This window comes from Varanus komodoensis, unplaced genomic scaffold, assembly GCF_004798865.1.
Source record: "Varanus komodoensis strain SLA01 unplaced genomic scaffold, ASM479886v1 scaffold18_3, whole genome shotgun sequence".
Classification (NCBI taxonomy): domain Eukaryota; kingdom Metazoa; phylum Chordata; class Lepidosauria; order Squamata; family Varanidae; genus Varanus; species Varanus komodoensis.
This window is the reverse complement of record NW_025335549.1, coordinates 6,419,755-6,437,633: the sequence shown is the minus strand read 5'-3', so window position 1 is coordinate 6,437,633 and position 17,879 is coordinate 6,419,755. Positions and strand designations below refer to the sequence as shown.

Here is a 17,879-nt window from a genome sequence, read left to right as displayed (position 1 = left end):
TTCCATCCATCCTATACAGTTGGGGTAAAATGTAAGACAATATCTAGCAATTTGGTTTAATGAGCATTGCACAGGAAGTGGGCAAAGCAACTCATCATCTTAAAGGAGAAAATAAACTCAGACAAATATACATGCAGGACTGAACTCAGAAAAGCATTCAGATGTGCAACAGATCCATAGTATAGGGCAATCAGGTGCTTCCCTGGTGTCCCAGTGCAGCAGAAGGTCACACAGCTGGGAAAGGCACTGGACCATGGGAACTTTTCACAGGCAAATCCTCCTAGAAGTTCACAGGCAAATCCTCCTAGAAGTCACCCACTATCCTCCCATGAATGAGAATGTTCTCTCAAAAAATTAAACATATTATGTGTTTAATATAAGGCATATCATCTCACAACTTATTTTTGTTTGTAGTTGGGGACCATGTCCTCCTCCCATCACAATGTCCCAGAAGTACAGCATGTGGAGAGCATGCAGGGGCTGGTACCAGTACAGACCTTCCACTGGTGCTGCAGTTGATTGTGGTGTTGCCAGCAGAAACACCAAGGAAAAGAAAGTAGGGCAAACAAAATGGAAGCCATGGCTCATTTTTAAGCCCCTTCAACAACAACCCATATTGTGAGGACTGAACTCAACAAAACTGTTCAATGAATTCTCTCTCCATTAGTAAACAGGATGGAGAATTCCAGGAGCCCATTTCTGGCCAGCCCTTGAAACTTCCCACTTCTACCTCTGTGGATCTTAGTAGCATTTTAAAACTGAGTCTGAGAACAGATCCATTACTCTTTCACATGGCAGGATGGAAATGCTGAAATAGCAAACCCAAAATGATGCAAAGGTGACCAAAAGGATAAGTTTCACTTTGACTCAAAAGGAGCACAATTAAAATGGTTGTTATGTCAAGTGCCATGTTGGGATTTAAACTGCCAACTATTAATTCATTAATTAATTTTGTGCCACCCATTAGCCCTTACATCAATAGATTGCAATGGGTCTATCAGATTCAAGAGAACACTAGAATTGCTGAAGCTAGCTCAATCTTCAATACATACAAGGGCTTATTCAGTCTTCAGCAGATAAACCAAATACATTACTGCCCATATTTTGCATTAACCCTTCTCATTTCATTACATTTTATTCATACCCTTGCACTGAATCCCACACGCAGAACAGTCTCAAAGACTCACAGAATTAAGCTTTAGTAGTCTGAGAATATACATGCATATATCCACACAAATGGAAATGATAAATTATTAGTCTCACTGCCAAACTGTCAACAGTAAACTAGCTGGTGGACTGCACCAAAAACACATGCAGATGACGAACACACTGTAGCCAAAGTCTAGCACAGGAGTTAGGTGGCCTTAAGCCAATTGATTTCAATCAGTTTAAGCACATTATACTCAATGCTGGATTGAGACCAATTCCTTTATCTAATAACTCCATTAAGGCTGCAAACCAATGCACACTTCCTTGAGTAAGTCCCATTAATCTTTGTGGAACTTTTCCTTCCAAGTATTTATAGGATCTGACTGCTGAAAATGTATGCTCCGAGCCAGTGACGCACCTCCAAGCACATTGTTCTAGCAAGCACACAGGTCCTCTGCACTAACAAAGGGAAAGAATATGCAGATATAGACAGTACCACCAGTGGATGCTATTTTGGCAATTGGCTACATTTAGGGATTGAAAAATCAGAAAGGCTCAGCTGGTCAAGAATCTACCCCAAAGCTAAGGCTGCCTTGTCCCTCCACTCCTGACCTATTTAAATAGAAAGCATGCATTCTGTACACAAGCAAATATGTCTTTCCATCCAATGGACTACAGCATAAAAATGTGCTTTTCCCTGAATGTACATTTTAAAAACATACATTGTTCAAAAGTAGAGATTTTGTAAATGAACATAGCAAGCGAGGAAATGTATGAGATTTTCCCACAAAACATATCTGTATTCCAAGGAACAAATGGCATATTTTCTGGTCTTAAACAAATGGAAATTGAATTCTCCTTCTTGCCTGAGTATACACGCATTGTTCAATGTAACAGTATAGGACAGGAATAGGCCAGGTGCAGCTATTGGATCTCTACCACCATCCGCCAGCTATCCTTTCAAGGCCATGCATCTTAATTTAAGCATGGGTGTTTCTTTCATTAACTCCTTCATTTATTTGCTTTCTTTGTTCCAAATGTGAGGGAGACACAGCAGCAGTAAAAGCATTCACAGCACATTTTTACCCCAACCTCCCGTTATGCCTTTCTCAAAGTGAAAGGATAGCTTTCCCAGGATACCTGCACCATTGGCTTAAATGTGGACTGGATTTAAACATTTTAAGGATGAATGCATGTGAAAGACCTAAGCTCGGATCCAAAGATGCAGTTATACAAGCAAAAGTAACGCATTGGTGCTGCAACGCCATGCCTTGTACCAAATTTTATGCTGCCTCTGAAGGATCCCCCAACTCTCATGAGCTGTTTTTTTCAGCTGCAATGAGAAGTAAGAAGTTGAAAGTCCCATTCCAAGAGAACTTCCATCCTTAAACGTTAGGATCCACCCAGATGTATAATTTGCCGTTAGGAACTATTCGAGCAATTTCCTCTGCCATATCTATATGCCATCTTTTCTCCAGGAACACAATGGCCCAGTTCACATCAGCAAGACAGGAGAGAGACGGCACCATCTTTGTTTCTTCTGCCATGTTTTCCAGTTGTAGCAAGAGGATTTGCTGAAAGGCTGTTTTGGATTTTGAGCCATTATAACAAACCACATTTGCAGGGCACACATCTGGCAAACTGTGTAGGTAAGAGCAATTGTGCAAATCCTCACACCACACACACACACACACACACAGGCACCATGGCTTATTTCCCCCGTCATGATTGTGTGAACTGAGCTAATGATAACGGCATGGGCAAAAATCAAAAGACAGAATATCAGAGATGGTTGATAATCTCAGTGCTGTTTCTCCAAGCAGAATAACTTGCAGCTATCCCTTCTTTTCCTATTTTGTAACCACAGAAGAGGGAACGTCCTCCCCCTCTTCTCAGAATTAACACAATGGAGATAAACGGTGCCGTTTGCATAGTGTGCCCAAACTACTTTCAGGAACAGATAAATCTGAGTGCATTTCTAACTATAGCAGCCTGGATGTTGCAAGCTGTAATAAGAGTGCAGGTCCCACATCTGCTGTCATTTGCCCAGTGTGTAATTCAGATTTTCATGCTTCCTGAAAGATGAGGCTTGCATTTCACTGCTTTCACACTTAAGGCAGCAAGCCCAGAGCTCTCCGCACTACGCAGAAGCAGGCAACCTGCTTCTTAATCAAAGTATGGGGTCAAGGATTTTTATTATTTTTTTAAACACTGGACACTTAATACAGAGGCCGAGGGTCCAGCGTCTGCCACACTACACCATTTGGCAACTCAACTATGGCTTGATTTACAGTAAAGCTTTGCCATGATGCTTGTTTTTAAGCACTTCTAAACCACAAAGCTCTTTTAGCAATTCCTGTGCTGTTTGTTCTGCATCCTGTTGTGTTCTTTTATATACTTTTCTTGTACTCAACCTTTTTACTTGCTTGCATGGCATCTAAGTCTTTAAGCAGTCTGTAATCCACCCAGACAGTGTTGGTCATTGGCCATATTAAAATATAATCAATGAAACAAATTTAGATCAACTGAATTATTACAACATTGTGTAAGTAACTCTAAACTTTAGGCATAAGACATAAGCCAACCAGCAGCTGTGGCAGTGCCACATGTTTTCACCCTTTAAGTTTGCTTCATTTTTTTTTTTTTTTGTATTTTTGATATGGGACAGGGTTTTATTCAACCTTGATTCCATAAGAATGTGCAAAATTTGCATTTCCTAAAGAATGCATGGATCAGAATACAAATACCCTTCAGTATCCACACTTCTCAGCATTATGTGAAGTTATGCATGATGGGAAAGGATGGAGGAAGGGAGGAGGAGATTGCACACTTCCCAACAGGATGTGATGCTGGGCAGATTGTCCAAAGGCAGCCATTCACTGTGCAGATACAGCTTGGTAGAAGGGAATGAATTAAATAAATGAGTCTAATGAAATGTTTTACATAAATCAATTCCAATCTGAGACTCCACCCTTATCATTGGTTTAGATACACAGAAGCAATCGTTTCGGTCCAAGATAGTGAATGACATTTTGTTTCCTAGAGACAGGTTAGGATGTTTTGATACAAAACTGGTGGGCTCAAGAGAAGCTTGTTACATCATCAGGAAAATGGCAGCATTGGGGCAAAGACAGCTGTACTACTTCAGAATAAGGTAGTTGGCATGAGGTTGCAGTGGAACGGATGCTCAACACTCTAAAGGCTAACAGACTGCATGGCATTTTTAACTTTTGTGTCAATGTGAGGAGCTCAGTTCAGAGAGGGGTGGGACATTAAACATGCCCACTTGGACATTTTCTACCCACTACAGCATTTTGCTTCTTTCTTTCACCCACATGTGTCTTTGTGCATGAACACACACACACTAGCAGAGGAACTCTAGATAGGAAGGCTCAACATTTCCTGCCCATGTGCAGCAGTCTCAGTCTAGATGGGGAGGCCCATGCTTACAGAGATATGTAAAAAATAAAGGTTAACCAACACATCCAACATTTAGCATAGCACACCATTTAATCCTTAATTCCCCATAATGATATTATGGTATTTCATCCATTCATCACTCTTCAGAAAGGTAAGGTGTAGTCTATATGTTACTTTCTTGTTTCCAAAGGTGTTTTATGCCCCATGTTCTTGAATGGCTTGCTGTGGGCATTAGTTCCATTTCCACTGAGAGTTTCTGCCCCACTGCTAGGTGCCATGGCAGACAGACAGACAGACACTGCCAGAAACATTATCTGCGCAGCCCAGAGGCACGGGTCTCCAACAATGAAAGAAAATGACTTCCCTACAGTAAGATACTCTGTTGGCAAATTTGCCATTTCATTTCATTGTGAACTAATGAGAGTGATGAAAATTTATCCAGGGAAGTAACTTTTATGGCCTGTAAACCCAGCTAAATTGGCACAAATGGCTTAGTAACCCTTACCCATAATTTACTTGGAAGTTGATTTCCCATTTCTTAGTCTCTGTGTGCTCCCTTCAGTACAAGAAGAGAGGGAATGAAAAGTAAAATGCAGACAGAAGAATTAAGGAAGCAAATTCTTCCCTCCATCACGCACTATTAGATCTGCTGAGAGACATTTACACAAACCACAGAGAGCAGGAGACTTATTCTATATATGAAGGACAGATTAGGATATCGGTTATGACTGTGCTTTGCTCCAAATATGCCAGTTTCTCTACAGCCTGAAGGAAGATTCCAGGATCATCAACTGTCTCAAGGAAGAAGGAAAAAAGAGACCCCTTTCCTCAGTTTTACCATGCTGTTATGATTAATACAAAAAATGAAAATAAAAAGGAAGGAAGCTAGAGGGGGCGGGGAGAGAGGATGGGGTATTTACTCTGGTATACTACAGAAGCCCTGTTGCCCATAGGACTGAAGCACTGGTGGGACATTTGGATTTTTGGGAGGGGGGTTCTGTACACACACAGGGCATTCCTGTCTTGTCCAGGTCCCAGGAAGGCTTTCAGGCTCAATAAACCAATGCAAATGAGAATAAAAGGTAAAATTAACACACACACACACACACACACACACACACACACACACTCACTCACATGACAAAGCAGGAACATTCACCATAGTAGAGGGAAGTAGGAGTGACCAGCCTAAATCGTTGTTTGTGTTAGTAGCAATGGAGCGATGGGGGATTTCAGAAGTCTGAGCTAACTTAATAAGAAGGTTCTAAGGCTGGAATGTTTGGTGAACGATGATTGCTATGAACCTGCTTAGCTTCAGAGGCCCTCTTCTTTGTCCCATTCATGCATTTTTGAAATGCCAACCTCTGAGGACATCCTCGTTCTTGGAGCAAGTACGTGGGGATATGCTTTTTGACCTCAGTTGGGGCTTTCCAGATGTTTCAGCCTACATCATCATATCATGGCCACGTTTTGCAAACTGTGGTAAACTGCCCAGATTGTTTCACTTCTGCATTGCCTGATTGCTGAAGCCAAGAGAAAGAAATCAGCCACTGCGATTGGCTAGAGTGCTATTGGCTATACTGTCTCTATGCAGAAATATACTATATATACTATTGGCTATACTGTCTCTATGCAGATGCAGAAATGAGCAACCTCCAGGGATCTAGAACCTCACAGACACCACATTCATAGCCAGCCAAAATTGCCACTGCTGCCCGTAGTGGACAGTAATGGGGTGATAGAAGGGGAGGAAAGGAAAGTAAAAAGGACACTTTAAATCTACCATTAAATCAAGTGTTAATTGAAGACTTACAAGACAGGAGTGGCGTCACATGAGGGCATTGAGTTATTCCTGTTACAACACACAACATATCAAATTATGAAATGGTGGGCATGTCGTGAGCGGAGCCGGCTGGTGCCAGAGGTCAGACTAGATGGCCCGGGAGACCCCTTCTGACTCGCTCTGTTTCTATGTTTCTATGAAACACGTCTGCTCATTATCAAATGCGCATGTTATTTGTGTGTTGTATCTGTACTCAGATTGGTCATTCAGCAGTAAGTCTCAAGTTCATCTGTTAACATAGGCATTTACCTCTCATCCAAAGGCACCTGCTTGGGCATTTACCAATAGTTAATTATAATTTATATTATCATTTTTAAGTATTAATGCCAATATTGTTATTATTTATATTTAATTATATATTAATATTATTGTTTTAGAATTCAATACTCCGTCGGGTGTTGCAAGATCCGTCTGGCTGACGATCTTAACTGAACCTTATTTTGGGGGTAGGGCTTATTTTACAATCATCCTGAAAAATGCTCATAGGGCTAGGGCTTATTTTCTGGTTAGGTCTTGTTTTTGGGGAAATAGGGCAGCTCTTCCCCAGGACTCCCAGCTGGCACTCATCAGGGTGTGAGAGCTCTGGCAGGGCATAGGACTAATCCTGCAAATACAGTGGTGGTTGTTTTGGCCATCAGAGCAGCCCAGAACCTGACAAATACACACACGTGCGAGTGCGTTAATCACGGCATGCCTTTTCATGTGGTATAAGAGCATCCATGGGCTTCACTGTTTCACAAGTCGTATTTCTTTTCAAAGACGCCGTTCTTAGTATCACACAAGTCACGTTTCTTTCAAGGAAAAGGGCTGACCACTATGTCTTCGTTTGGGCAACATAACTGAGCCACAGTGCTTGAGCACAAAAGACCAGAAAGGGTGGAAAGAATGGAATAGAACAGAAGCAGCCACTGCACATAATAAAGAATCAAAAAGTGTGTTATTGTCCCTCCAGGACATCATTTCATGTACACAGCCAGATTAATGTCAATCTTCCTTTTCTGTTCATATTCACAGGATGCAAAAAGTCTGTCTCTCCGTGCATGTGTTACCAGCTTGTTCACTGCCTTCCCTTTCATTTGTAGGGGTAGTTCCCTCTCTCCCCCGCTAAGTTTATAAATGTGTAGGGAGAACTGTGCAAATTCTTAGGCAAGATAGCAACCCTTTGTTCTTTATTAGGATTAAATGGAACAAAACAAAAATAAAATGTAATTTTATGATGAAAATCCTTATCCCTAGAGAATGGTATCAATTTTGTTTTCATTTGGGGGAGCAGATGGTGGAGATTGGTGTCTGGAAGAAATTGTAGATTTCCTCAGAAGATGCCAGTTTACTGCCTACTGGTAAACATTAAGTTGCATTTCAAAAATTATCATTCTGTCAAAATGGCTAGTACTAGTGAGACTGACTGAAAAATAACAATAATGGCTGTTTATTAAGTTGATCACAGGTTGCAGAAACTCAGCAAAAGTTTATTCTGTCACTCTGCTAGCATTTGGCCAATATGTTTTACTACTGGGCTAAGATCTGGGGGTCCTAGTCCCCAGGCAGTCATGAAACTCACTGGATGCCGCAGGGTGAGTGATTGAATGTGAACCTAGCTTGCCTCACAGGGTTGTTGTGACAGCAGAGTAGAAAGGAGAACTATGGAAGCTGCATAGTTTGAATTGCATTCGGGGGGGGGGGAGGCCAGATATAAATGCAATAAATGAATAAATTAAAAGGCAGGGGAGTTTTTCTTCCTTCAAAAGCCATGCCCCTTTCATCTAATCTCAATATTAAAATCACCTAAAGTTGAGTTTAAAGCGCCTTTTTTTCCATCTTGCCTTTTTCTTTTTTTCCTTCCTTTTTTAGATGCGCATTCAGCGACAACCCTCCTTCAGTCTGTGGGATAAAGTGTGTTTCAGGGAAAGTATTAGAAGCACAATTCCAAAGGTAGATGCGGCAAAAGTAAAATGGAGCATGGCCAAAGCAGGAGGAGGGAGAAGTCTAAAATGTTACAATAAAGCATATTTTATTTTTAATGCTCTTTCTACCAGTAACTAAGCCTTAAAAGAGATTTAAATGACAGAACCTTGATCAGGATCACGTCTGACCAAAAACAGATACCTTCTGTAATCTTGATCTTTTAAGTCTAACTGGTTCTATTCCATGGCTTAAATTCTGTAGCAGATTTTGAGTTTTTGTGTAGTCACCTACACTGGGAGGAGTAAAAAGGAATCCCAGTTTGAACAGGAACTACAGTGGATTCTGTGCTGGTATTATTATTATTTCAGGAGCTCTGTATCAGACCAATTTTGGGGGCATGGGTACAGCCCTGTGCCTCAATCATTTCTACATTAATCAGCACACTTCTCCATCTCTTGGATTTGAAGGCCGGCCATTTTGCTTCTCTAAGCTATACCAGCACTTTCGATAAAGCATCTCCCTCCATCCTGTCAGACATCAGAAGGGAAGCCAAGGAAATAATCTTGCTCTTATGCTGATCATTTTTTAAAAAGTTGTCTGCTGAATGAGATGCATGGCTCCTCTAATTTAAAAGTAAAGACATGCACAGCCAATCGGATTCACCACGTGATATTAATTAAGGAAGATAAGAGCCTCAAACAACCTCACCGATCCCCAAGAAGCTTGGCAATTAACTGGGCTACTTTCCCTAATGGGGTTACACATGCATCAACACTGAAGTGAAGCATCCCATGCCACCAAGCATTAATTCTGTGACATCACGGATGAGCTGAGCATAGCTATAACCAGATAGTATTTCCAGAGATTGCTTTGAATGTGCAAATCCATCGGTCCCCCATTAGCTGGCATGTAATTAGTTCAACAAGCATTGCGGAATTGTTGTAGATCAAACAATTAAGATAGCAGGAAACAAATACATTTCGTTCATTGCAAAATATAAAGGGGTGTACCCAAGGTTAGTTTAATGTAACATCCATTTCAATAAGTAGACTTTAAGTAGGACTAATATTTCAAAGAATTACAAGTCAAGAATTACATGGCCCAGCTGCCACTAGTCCCACTACAGGACACAAATACAATGAATTTGTGTTGGTCTTTATAGGAATATCTGGAAATAGAAATTAAGAAAATGTAGTGGAGGCAATGATGGTAATGCTGATGGTGGCGTCAGCAAGACTGGAATAAAATATCTGGACAGGAAAACTCAGAGAAACCTATAGTACCTGAGCAATGAGCAAACAGACTGTGGCATGAGCAATCACATACAAGACAGGAATGTGACCAAAGAGGTTCTTGGAGATAAAACTCATGTCGTGGTGCATTTATTCTCTGTTCTCTCTTCCTGTCCTTACCTTATTTCTTTCTAGTAGGGCTGGTAAATTCTTTCTAGTATTTCTTTCCAGTACCTTTTTCCAAATTCTGACTTAGCTAGAAAGCTCTGACTCGGTGATTATGAACCAGTCTCAATATCTTTCAAGGTAGTTGAACTCACAGAGTTCTTGTGAAGACAAGGTAAGGCAGGAAAAAAACACGTAAGTAAGGTAAGGTTGGCCTAGCAGTACAAAGCAAGGCAATTTAAAAAATGATCAACTTTGCATGCAGGTTTTATTCCAGTCATCTCTAGTTCCAAAAGAGAATCTTGGGTAGCAGGAACAGAGAAAGGGGAACTTCTTGGAGAGGTGGTGATAGTCTGAAGTGACAAAGCTGTCCTATAGGGTCTAGCTCAGTATAAGGCAGAGCTCAAGAGAATGTTCACTTCTCTTGGCAGCGACTGTGACAGGTTTGCCAAGCAGGCCATGTTTCACAGTTTTTCCACTCAAGCCAGGCTCCAGAATCAGAAAAGCCATTAAAGGGCAGAGGCCATCCTGCCTGTATCCCTGACCCTGCTCAGGATGTGAGCAGCCTGAAAATCGAAACCTTGCAACCTAAGAATGTGCTAATTTCTTTCCTCTCACTTAAGCCACTGGGTGATTTCACTATGCTGAGCAGTTGGCAGCTACCTCTGATGTGTTGAAGCTTACAGCTCAGGCATAAATGGGAAGGGCTGAGATGGCATTTGTTGGATGTAGGACAGGAGTGTCCATCCTGCATGATCTATGAGCTCCTGCTTTGATGATACCAAGAAAGAAAAGGATGTGTCTCTCAAGCTGTGCGGGAGCTGCCTCCCCTCGGGTCTGATCACACACCACACCAGTGACATTTGTAGAAAGAAATTGTACTGACTCAACTAATGAAGCTGATTAACAGTAAATTCAGGTGAGACAAAAGAATGCACTTCTTCACACAAGGCAATATTTAATTTATGCAGCCTGCCATCTCAAGATGTGGCAATGGCCACTTGTACTGACAGCTTTTAAACAGGATGAGCCAAATTCACAGTATAGAACAAGTTCTCTGTGAACGCAGGATGCTTCCTCTTGCATTCTGCTGCTGCTAATTTTCAAGCCCTTTCTTTCCAAGTAATGAAGAATTTTGCAAATTTTGGTAAACCCTTACTGAGTAAGAAGAATAAGAAATGCTCCTAAGTTTCCACTGGCCAGATGTAATGGGTACGGCTCTTGCCAGCATGGAGAAAGAGACAAAGCACCTGCCTGTCCTAAAGATGAGGAAAGGGGTGATGACCCTGATTAAGCCTGGTGGGTTTGAACCCAGAATTTTAAAAGCACAGCACTCAAAGCTAGTCACAAATGGTTCAGTGTGTTAGACTTGTTTTTCTCCCACATAGAAAATCTCAAATGTTTTTGTTTGTTTGTTTTGTCTGGGATTTAATATAATAACGACAAAATAATAAATTTGGTTGATTCTTTAGACAACCAAACACAAAATATTCACTCATGCTACCATTAGCTAAGTATTCTTACTCACAAGCAATAGCCATTCATTACTTTAGATTACATTAAACTTTTATACTGCCTAGTAGCCAAAGTTCTCCGAGTGGTTTATAAAGCTTAAAAACCTTAAGAAATATAATGCTATGCATAACATAGAAATAAACCAGAAATGCCACTGCATACCAGTCACTGAGGAAAACTGGAAGGCTTCGCTCTCCAGGCCCTACTTGCGGGCTTCTCAAAATTCCATTGTGGAGAAAAATGATTTGGCCTGATTATCTTATACTCTTAAATGATGTAGTTAATTTTCCCTTCTTCATCACCCGTGCCCAGGTGTGATGTTTGTGATTTTTGTTTGGGAGGGTGAGAGAGAACAGGACAATCTACACAAAATCACCCCAGTATTGATTCAGTGAGTGAGTGATATCATTGTAGGAGGATACTACTGCCGAGAAGCAAAGGCCAACCAATTCACTCCTACTATGTAGGAAAGCGGCTTGCATGGCCATTTCCATTCAGATTTCAAAGGAAAGAATATGGGTTGACAGGATGCACTAGCAGCCCTTCGGATCCATCTGACAAGCGATGACGGAATCTTTTAGACAGAAGTGTGTCAAGAACAGCATGACAATGATAAAGTGTGGTTTTGTCTGAAGCATGTTTTTGATGGGGAGATTCTCTCTTTCTCTCTCAAATCTTTTCTTCTAGATAAAGTAGCAAAAATAATACCATCATCAACAACAAAATGAAACCAAACACAACAAAACCCCACCCCTTGATCCATGAATATTCCTGAAAAATGCAAAACTCACTGGAAGCCTTTGCTTTAAAAGTTAAAAGTATCCACAGTTCAGCATCAAAACCTAAACTGTGGTTAATTCTAATTATGGTTTATTGACAGACCTTCTTGATTAACCACAGTTTGCAGCTGGTTTCTTTCAATAAACCATACCTAAGATTAACCAGTTTGCCTGGGCTTGGACATAATTCTAAACTGTGCTTAACAATTGAAGCTTCTGATTTCTTCACAACCAGACGGGGGAGCAGAGGTGCATTATCCTAGATTCATTTATATAAAGTTAACCATATGTTACAAATGTATCCATGAAAAGTAGAACAAAGACTGTTTCTGGCACATCACAGAAAGTTATGTAGGAAACAGATTTGCATCCACTTCTTCAAAAGCAGGGTTCTATAGTTGTCACTCTTATTTGGGTTTAGCTTTTGACTGGAAACGAACAATTACAGTAACTGTATAGCAAAATGGAAGACAGACCCATTCTTTAAAGGATGCCTCAAGATCACAGAACATTTGTGGAACTTCTAAAAGTTCTACACAGTAGTTTGCCGTATATGTATGCAAGACTTGATATTAAAGCTGTCAATTTGATTGCTATTTTTTGCCAACCATTCGATGACAAACCAACATTTCTTTGCATGGTTAGCAGAAGTCCAATGCTGTTTTTTTGCCATATCTATGGAGGATGGGGAGAATAAGAGAAGCATAAGATAGTTACAATCATCAGTCAAGATCCTTGTTCAAGTGCTCCCACCATCAGCTATCCAAGCCAAGAATGATTAGAGAAAAGACCTTTTTAATCATGGAATGGTCTCCCCAGAGGCTTAGCTGGTACTAAACTGACTTATCTTTAGGTGCAAGAAATACAGAAGTTTGCAAAGAAATGAATGAATACATAAATAAAGGTCTTTAAAAGGTTTTTAATAACTTTTAACATCAGCTATATAGGTTTTAATCTGCAGCCAGGGTGGATCAGGATGTTATTTGTATTATGTTTTACTTTATTTTTCTTATTTATGTAAGCCGCCCTGAGGCTATGCGAAAGGACAGCATACAAATACTTTAAATAAATAAATAAATAATAAATAAATAAAACAGTAGTCTCTCCATTCTCCAAAATTCAATCAACTAGCACTCCTAAGTAATGAGCACAAAAATTGAAGAAATAATACTTTAAATAAAAATTAAAATAAAAACAATTCCTAGCAGAAATGTAAGTTTAAACTTCACGTGCCACACTGCACACCATGCCGTGAGTAAGCCCACACTCTGTGCGCCACGTGTTTGTCTCCCACTCCTTCCAGTTCGCCACGTGTAAATGGCCGTGGTGGAAAAGGGGAGGTGGTCCTGCCTTGGCTCACATTTTTTCACTGGTGCACTTCCCTCAGCCCAGTCATGATTGATGGGAAGGGGCTAGGAGCAGGCGGGCAGAGGCTTCTTCTCCAGCACATGCTGCTGCGACTGAAGAGGGGACCACAACCTTGGCTCAGCCTCTTTCTCTGCACTGACCACTGCAGATTTGCCCCCTGAGCATGGATCCATGGCTATGCACATCAGCCAGCTGCTGGTTGGTGAGGCCCCCGGGGAGAGAGTTGGCTTTATTAACAGGGGTTTTGTCCTTCCTGCAGCAATGCAAGCTGATACAAAGTTAATCTCCAGACAGAATTTTCACAGCCTTTTAGGTGGTTGGCATTGCTCTAGATCCAAATCGGACGAGAAGGGGACACATGCCCTTCCCTAGCAAGGATGGAGTCACTCCTAGGGGAGAGGTCATGGGCGGCAGCCCAGCTGAGGGGCAGTACACAGCAGCACTTCCCAGTAAAGCAGGGGACGATCAAATGGCACACACCATGGCAGGGTATACCCAGGCTTTAGATACACAGATGATCAAGGTGTTAGTATGTGCATGTGTGCATCAGTCTTCCTCTTTCTTTTTGTGTGCTATTTTACTTTCCCTCTCTCTTGAACTTCTAAAAGCATTGTACAATAGAACTCGAGTGTCCGCCTACTCACATGTACGCTGGTTTAATCATGAAACTCATTTCAGTCTCTTTATACTTCTTCCCCTGCTTATATTGTATTTTATTGTTTGTTTTATGGATTGTTGTAAACCACCAAAAATGCTTCAGCTGTGGAAGTGATGTAGAAATGCAAGGTGATACAATGACTGCACAGCCTCTTCTTCTGCTAGCATCACCAGTATGGATGATATCAGTATATGCAGACTGGAAAAAGTCTCCTGGGATAGGTTACTGGAAGGTAAGCGAGTTGAGGAGGGGTGGATAGCACTCAAAAGGGAGGTTTTGGAGGCGCAAGCCTTGACGATACCTCCAGTCAGTAAGGTGGGGAGAGTGCTGCCATGGATGCAAAAGGAGGTGGTTAGAGGGATTAGACGAAAGAGGAACCTCCGTAGGAAATGGGTACTGGGGGAAATAGACAAAAGGGTATACCGGGCAGAGGAGGTCCGTTGCAGAAGGATTCTTCACAAGGCTAAGGCTGAGTACGAGCTGAGACTCGCCAAGAATATCAAGAGCAATAAAAAGGGCTTCTTTCAGCATGTAAATAGGAAGAGGAAGGGGAGACAAGTGGTGGGACCACTAAATAAGGAGGAAGGAGATCCAGTGACTGATATGAGGGAACAGGCACAGATGCTAAATGACTATTTTGCCTCTGTGTTCTCCCCAAAGCAGGATGGGGGATATCCGCATAGGAGATTAGATGAGGCTGGGGACTTAGGGGCACAGATTAGAGTCACCCCCCTTGAAGTTGAGGGGCTCCTCAGGGCATTGGACATTACAAAGGCGCCAGGCCCTGATGGGTTACACCCGAGAGTACTTAGAGAGTTGGCAGGGGTTCTCTCACGCCCGCTGGCCTCTATTTTTGAGACCTCGTGGAGAACGGGTGAAGTTCCAGAGGACTGGAGGGTGGCATCAGTGGTCCCAGTTTTCAATAAGGGTAGTAGAAAGGACATGGGGAATTATAGACCGGTTAGCCTTACGTCCATTGTAGAAAAAACAATGGAAAGGCTCATAATAGAGAGAGATCTAGTGATGCTAGATAGGGAAGGGAGGCTGACAGCCACACAACACGGCTTCCGCAAAAACAAGTCCTGCCAGACAAACCTTGTGGAATTCTATGACAAGGTTTTGCGATGGCTAGATGGAGGGGATGCAGTGGATGTGGTATACCTGGATTTCAGCAAGGCCTTTGACAAAGTGCCCCATGATATCCTGGTGGAGAAACTGAGCAGTTTTGGAATACACCAAAGCACCGTCCAGTGGATTAGGGCATGGTTGACTGAGCGAAAGCAGAAGGTAACCATTAATGGGGAATCATCAGGATGGCGACAAGTGACAAGCGGGGTCCCCCAGGGCTCTGTCCTGGGGCCGATCCTGTTTAATCTTTTCATTAACGACATGGAAGAAGGGGTGAACAGTCTGCTGATCAAATTTGCAGACGACACTAAAACTGGAGCAGTGGCCACAACTGAGGAGCAGGTACTCCAGATCCAAAAGGATCTGGACAGACTATGGAAGTGGGCAGGAGACAACAGGATGGCGTTCAATGTGGATAAGTGCAAGGTCTTGCACTTCGGGCATAGGAATAGCTGTCATAAGTACAGGTTAAGTGATAAGTGGCTGGAGAGCAGCACTTGTGAAAGGGATCTTGGGGTGCTGGTTGACTGCAGGCTAAACATGAGTCAGCAGTGTAATGCGGTGGTCGAGGGCGAACGCCACCCTTGGTTGCATAGCCAGAAGTGTGGCTTCTAGATCAAGAGAGGTATTACTACCACTCTACACAACTCTGGTGCGCCCGCAATTGGAGTATTATGTTCAGTTTTGGGCCCCTCATTACAGAAAGGATATAGCCAGGTTGGAGTCAGTGCAGCGTAGGGCCACAAGGTTGGTGGCCGGTTTGCAGCGGATGCCGTATGAGGCAAGACTGAGGGAACTGGGTCTCTTCAGCCTGGAGAAGAGGAGACTCATAGGGGATATGTTGGCGACATACAGGTATGTGAGGGGATGTCACACGGAGATGGGTAGAGTCCTGTTCTCACAACATGTCGTTGAGGCCCCATCGGTGCGGGTGTTCAAGGATAGACTGGACGCCCACATGGTGCGCATGTTGTGATCGGAGCCGGCTGGTGCCGGAGGTCAGACTAGATGGCCCAGGAGGCCCCTTCTGACTCGCTCTGTTTTCTATGTTTCTAAATCAATAGCATAAATTGGCCATGTAATTGGAAAGGAAACTCGGTCTTTCCCTCATGGGAGACATTCAAAAAGTATCTGGACAGTCAGCTGAATGGGATGGTGTAACTTAGTGTCCTGAACTGATCTTCTGGCCTTCATAGAAATCTACTTTTCCATGATTGTATATGATTCAATGAACAGACTGACCTGCACTTATAAGACCATAATATCCATTGTGACGGAATACAGATTCAGAATCCAGCATATCTTCCCTTTACCAATTGGGATTCTTTCTTTGCTATGCTCTCTGCTTGTTTGCCATCATATTGAAAATATCTGGTGACTCTGAAACAGGCCTCCTCAAATCTTCTTGTGGGACTCAGAGCAGCTCTTTTTGAAGATAAAGATACTTAGGGCATGTTTAGCCAGGAATAAGTCCTACAACAGGCAAGCAGGGCATGCTGGGAAAGGCTGGGAGCTGTAGGCATTCTTTCCTAGCTCTTAGTCCTGCCAGGAAATAGATATGACTAAACTCACTGTTTCAGTCCAGTTCTGTTGCCTGTTTTTCTTCTTTCTGTATGCATGAATAATATACAATCGTGCCCCAATCTTCATAGGAAGTGGATATGGCTAAACTTGTTTAAATCCAGCCCTCTTTATTGCACTTCTTTTGGTATGCATATATAGCATTCATATAGTCTTCATTTATGAATTCATTCATTGAAAAGGCTTACATCCTTTCCATCAATAACAGATATATCTAAGATACCTAACACTATCAAAGTAGAGTCAACCAAAAGCAATACAGAAGTAAATATATATTGAAAAGATAAAAAGTCACCCATGAAAAACCACCCATAAATACAATAGAAACAGGAAAATTGACATAGTCCAGCAACACTTTTACCAATGAGCAGATGACATGATCTCCAGAGGAAGAAAATTCTAAACCATGTGCAAAATGGCAGAAGCTATACAGTTGCTGTGTTCCAATGACTGAGTTAAACCTCTGATTGCACGGTGGTAAAGACTGATACTGATTCAAGCATGGGTACCCACACATGGATAATCTTGATGTCATGTTTGACCTCAGGCCCTGCATTCATCTTTCTTTCACAGGCCTGCAATATATTTGCATTATATTGTTAGGGAGAGGGGGAACAGCATTGTTCAAATTAATTGGCTTCATCCCCAAACTGCGGTTTTAAAAGGTCTTTCCTGAGATGAAATTAAAAGCAGGAAACCTGTTCTTCTTGCATTGATTAATGGTCCTCTCTCCCTCTCTCTCTTTTTCTGTGATGTCTATGCTTAATGTTTCTATTATTGCCTGCTTTTGATGATAACAAGAGATAACAGATTTTCCTTGTCCTTTTATCATCCACGTTTTACAACCTGCTATTGAGCAAGGCTGCTATTCAGCAAGTGCTACTTCTCAGTGTACACTGTTGAGATGAATAGACACTTGCAGATGCAGTGATGGATAGATTTCTGCCAAAACAGGAGAGAGAACTGGATAACACTTAGTATGGGTGAGCTCAGGGGAGATTGATGATTCCTGTCTGCCTTGAGTTTTACAGAAGCTAGCATGGTGCTGACCATCATCTGCAAAATGGGTTGGTTCATCACCATGGATGATGCCTATACAGCTCAAAATATAACCTGCAATGAATCAGGAGTCCCAC

The 17,879-nt window shown here is 42.0% G+C and overlaps 1 protein-coding gene across 1 annotated transcript in view; it reads right to left on the bottom strand.

The window, feature by feature from the left end:
• Nucleotides 1-17,879, bottom strand: part of PCDH11X (protocadherin 11 X-linked) — a 620,940-nt gene that overhangs the window by 566,421 nt on the left and 36,640 nt on the right. The gene's annotated exons all lie outside the window — the stretch shown is intronic.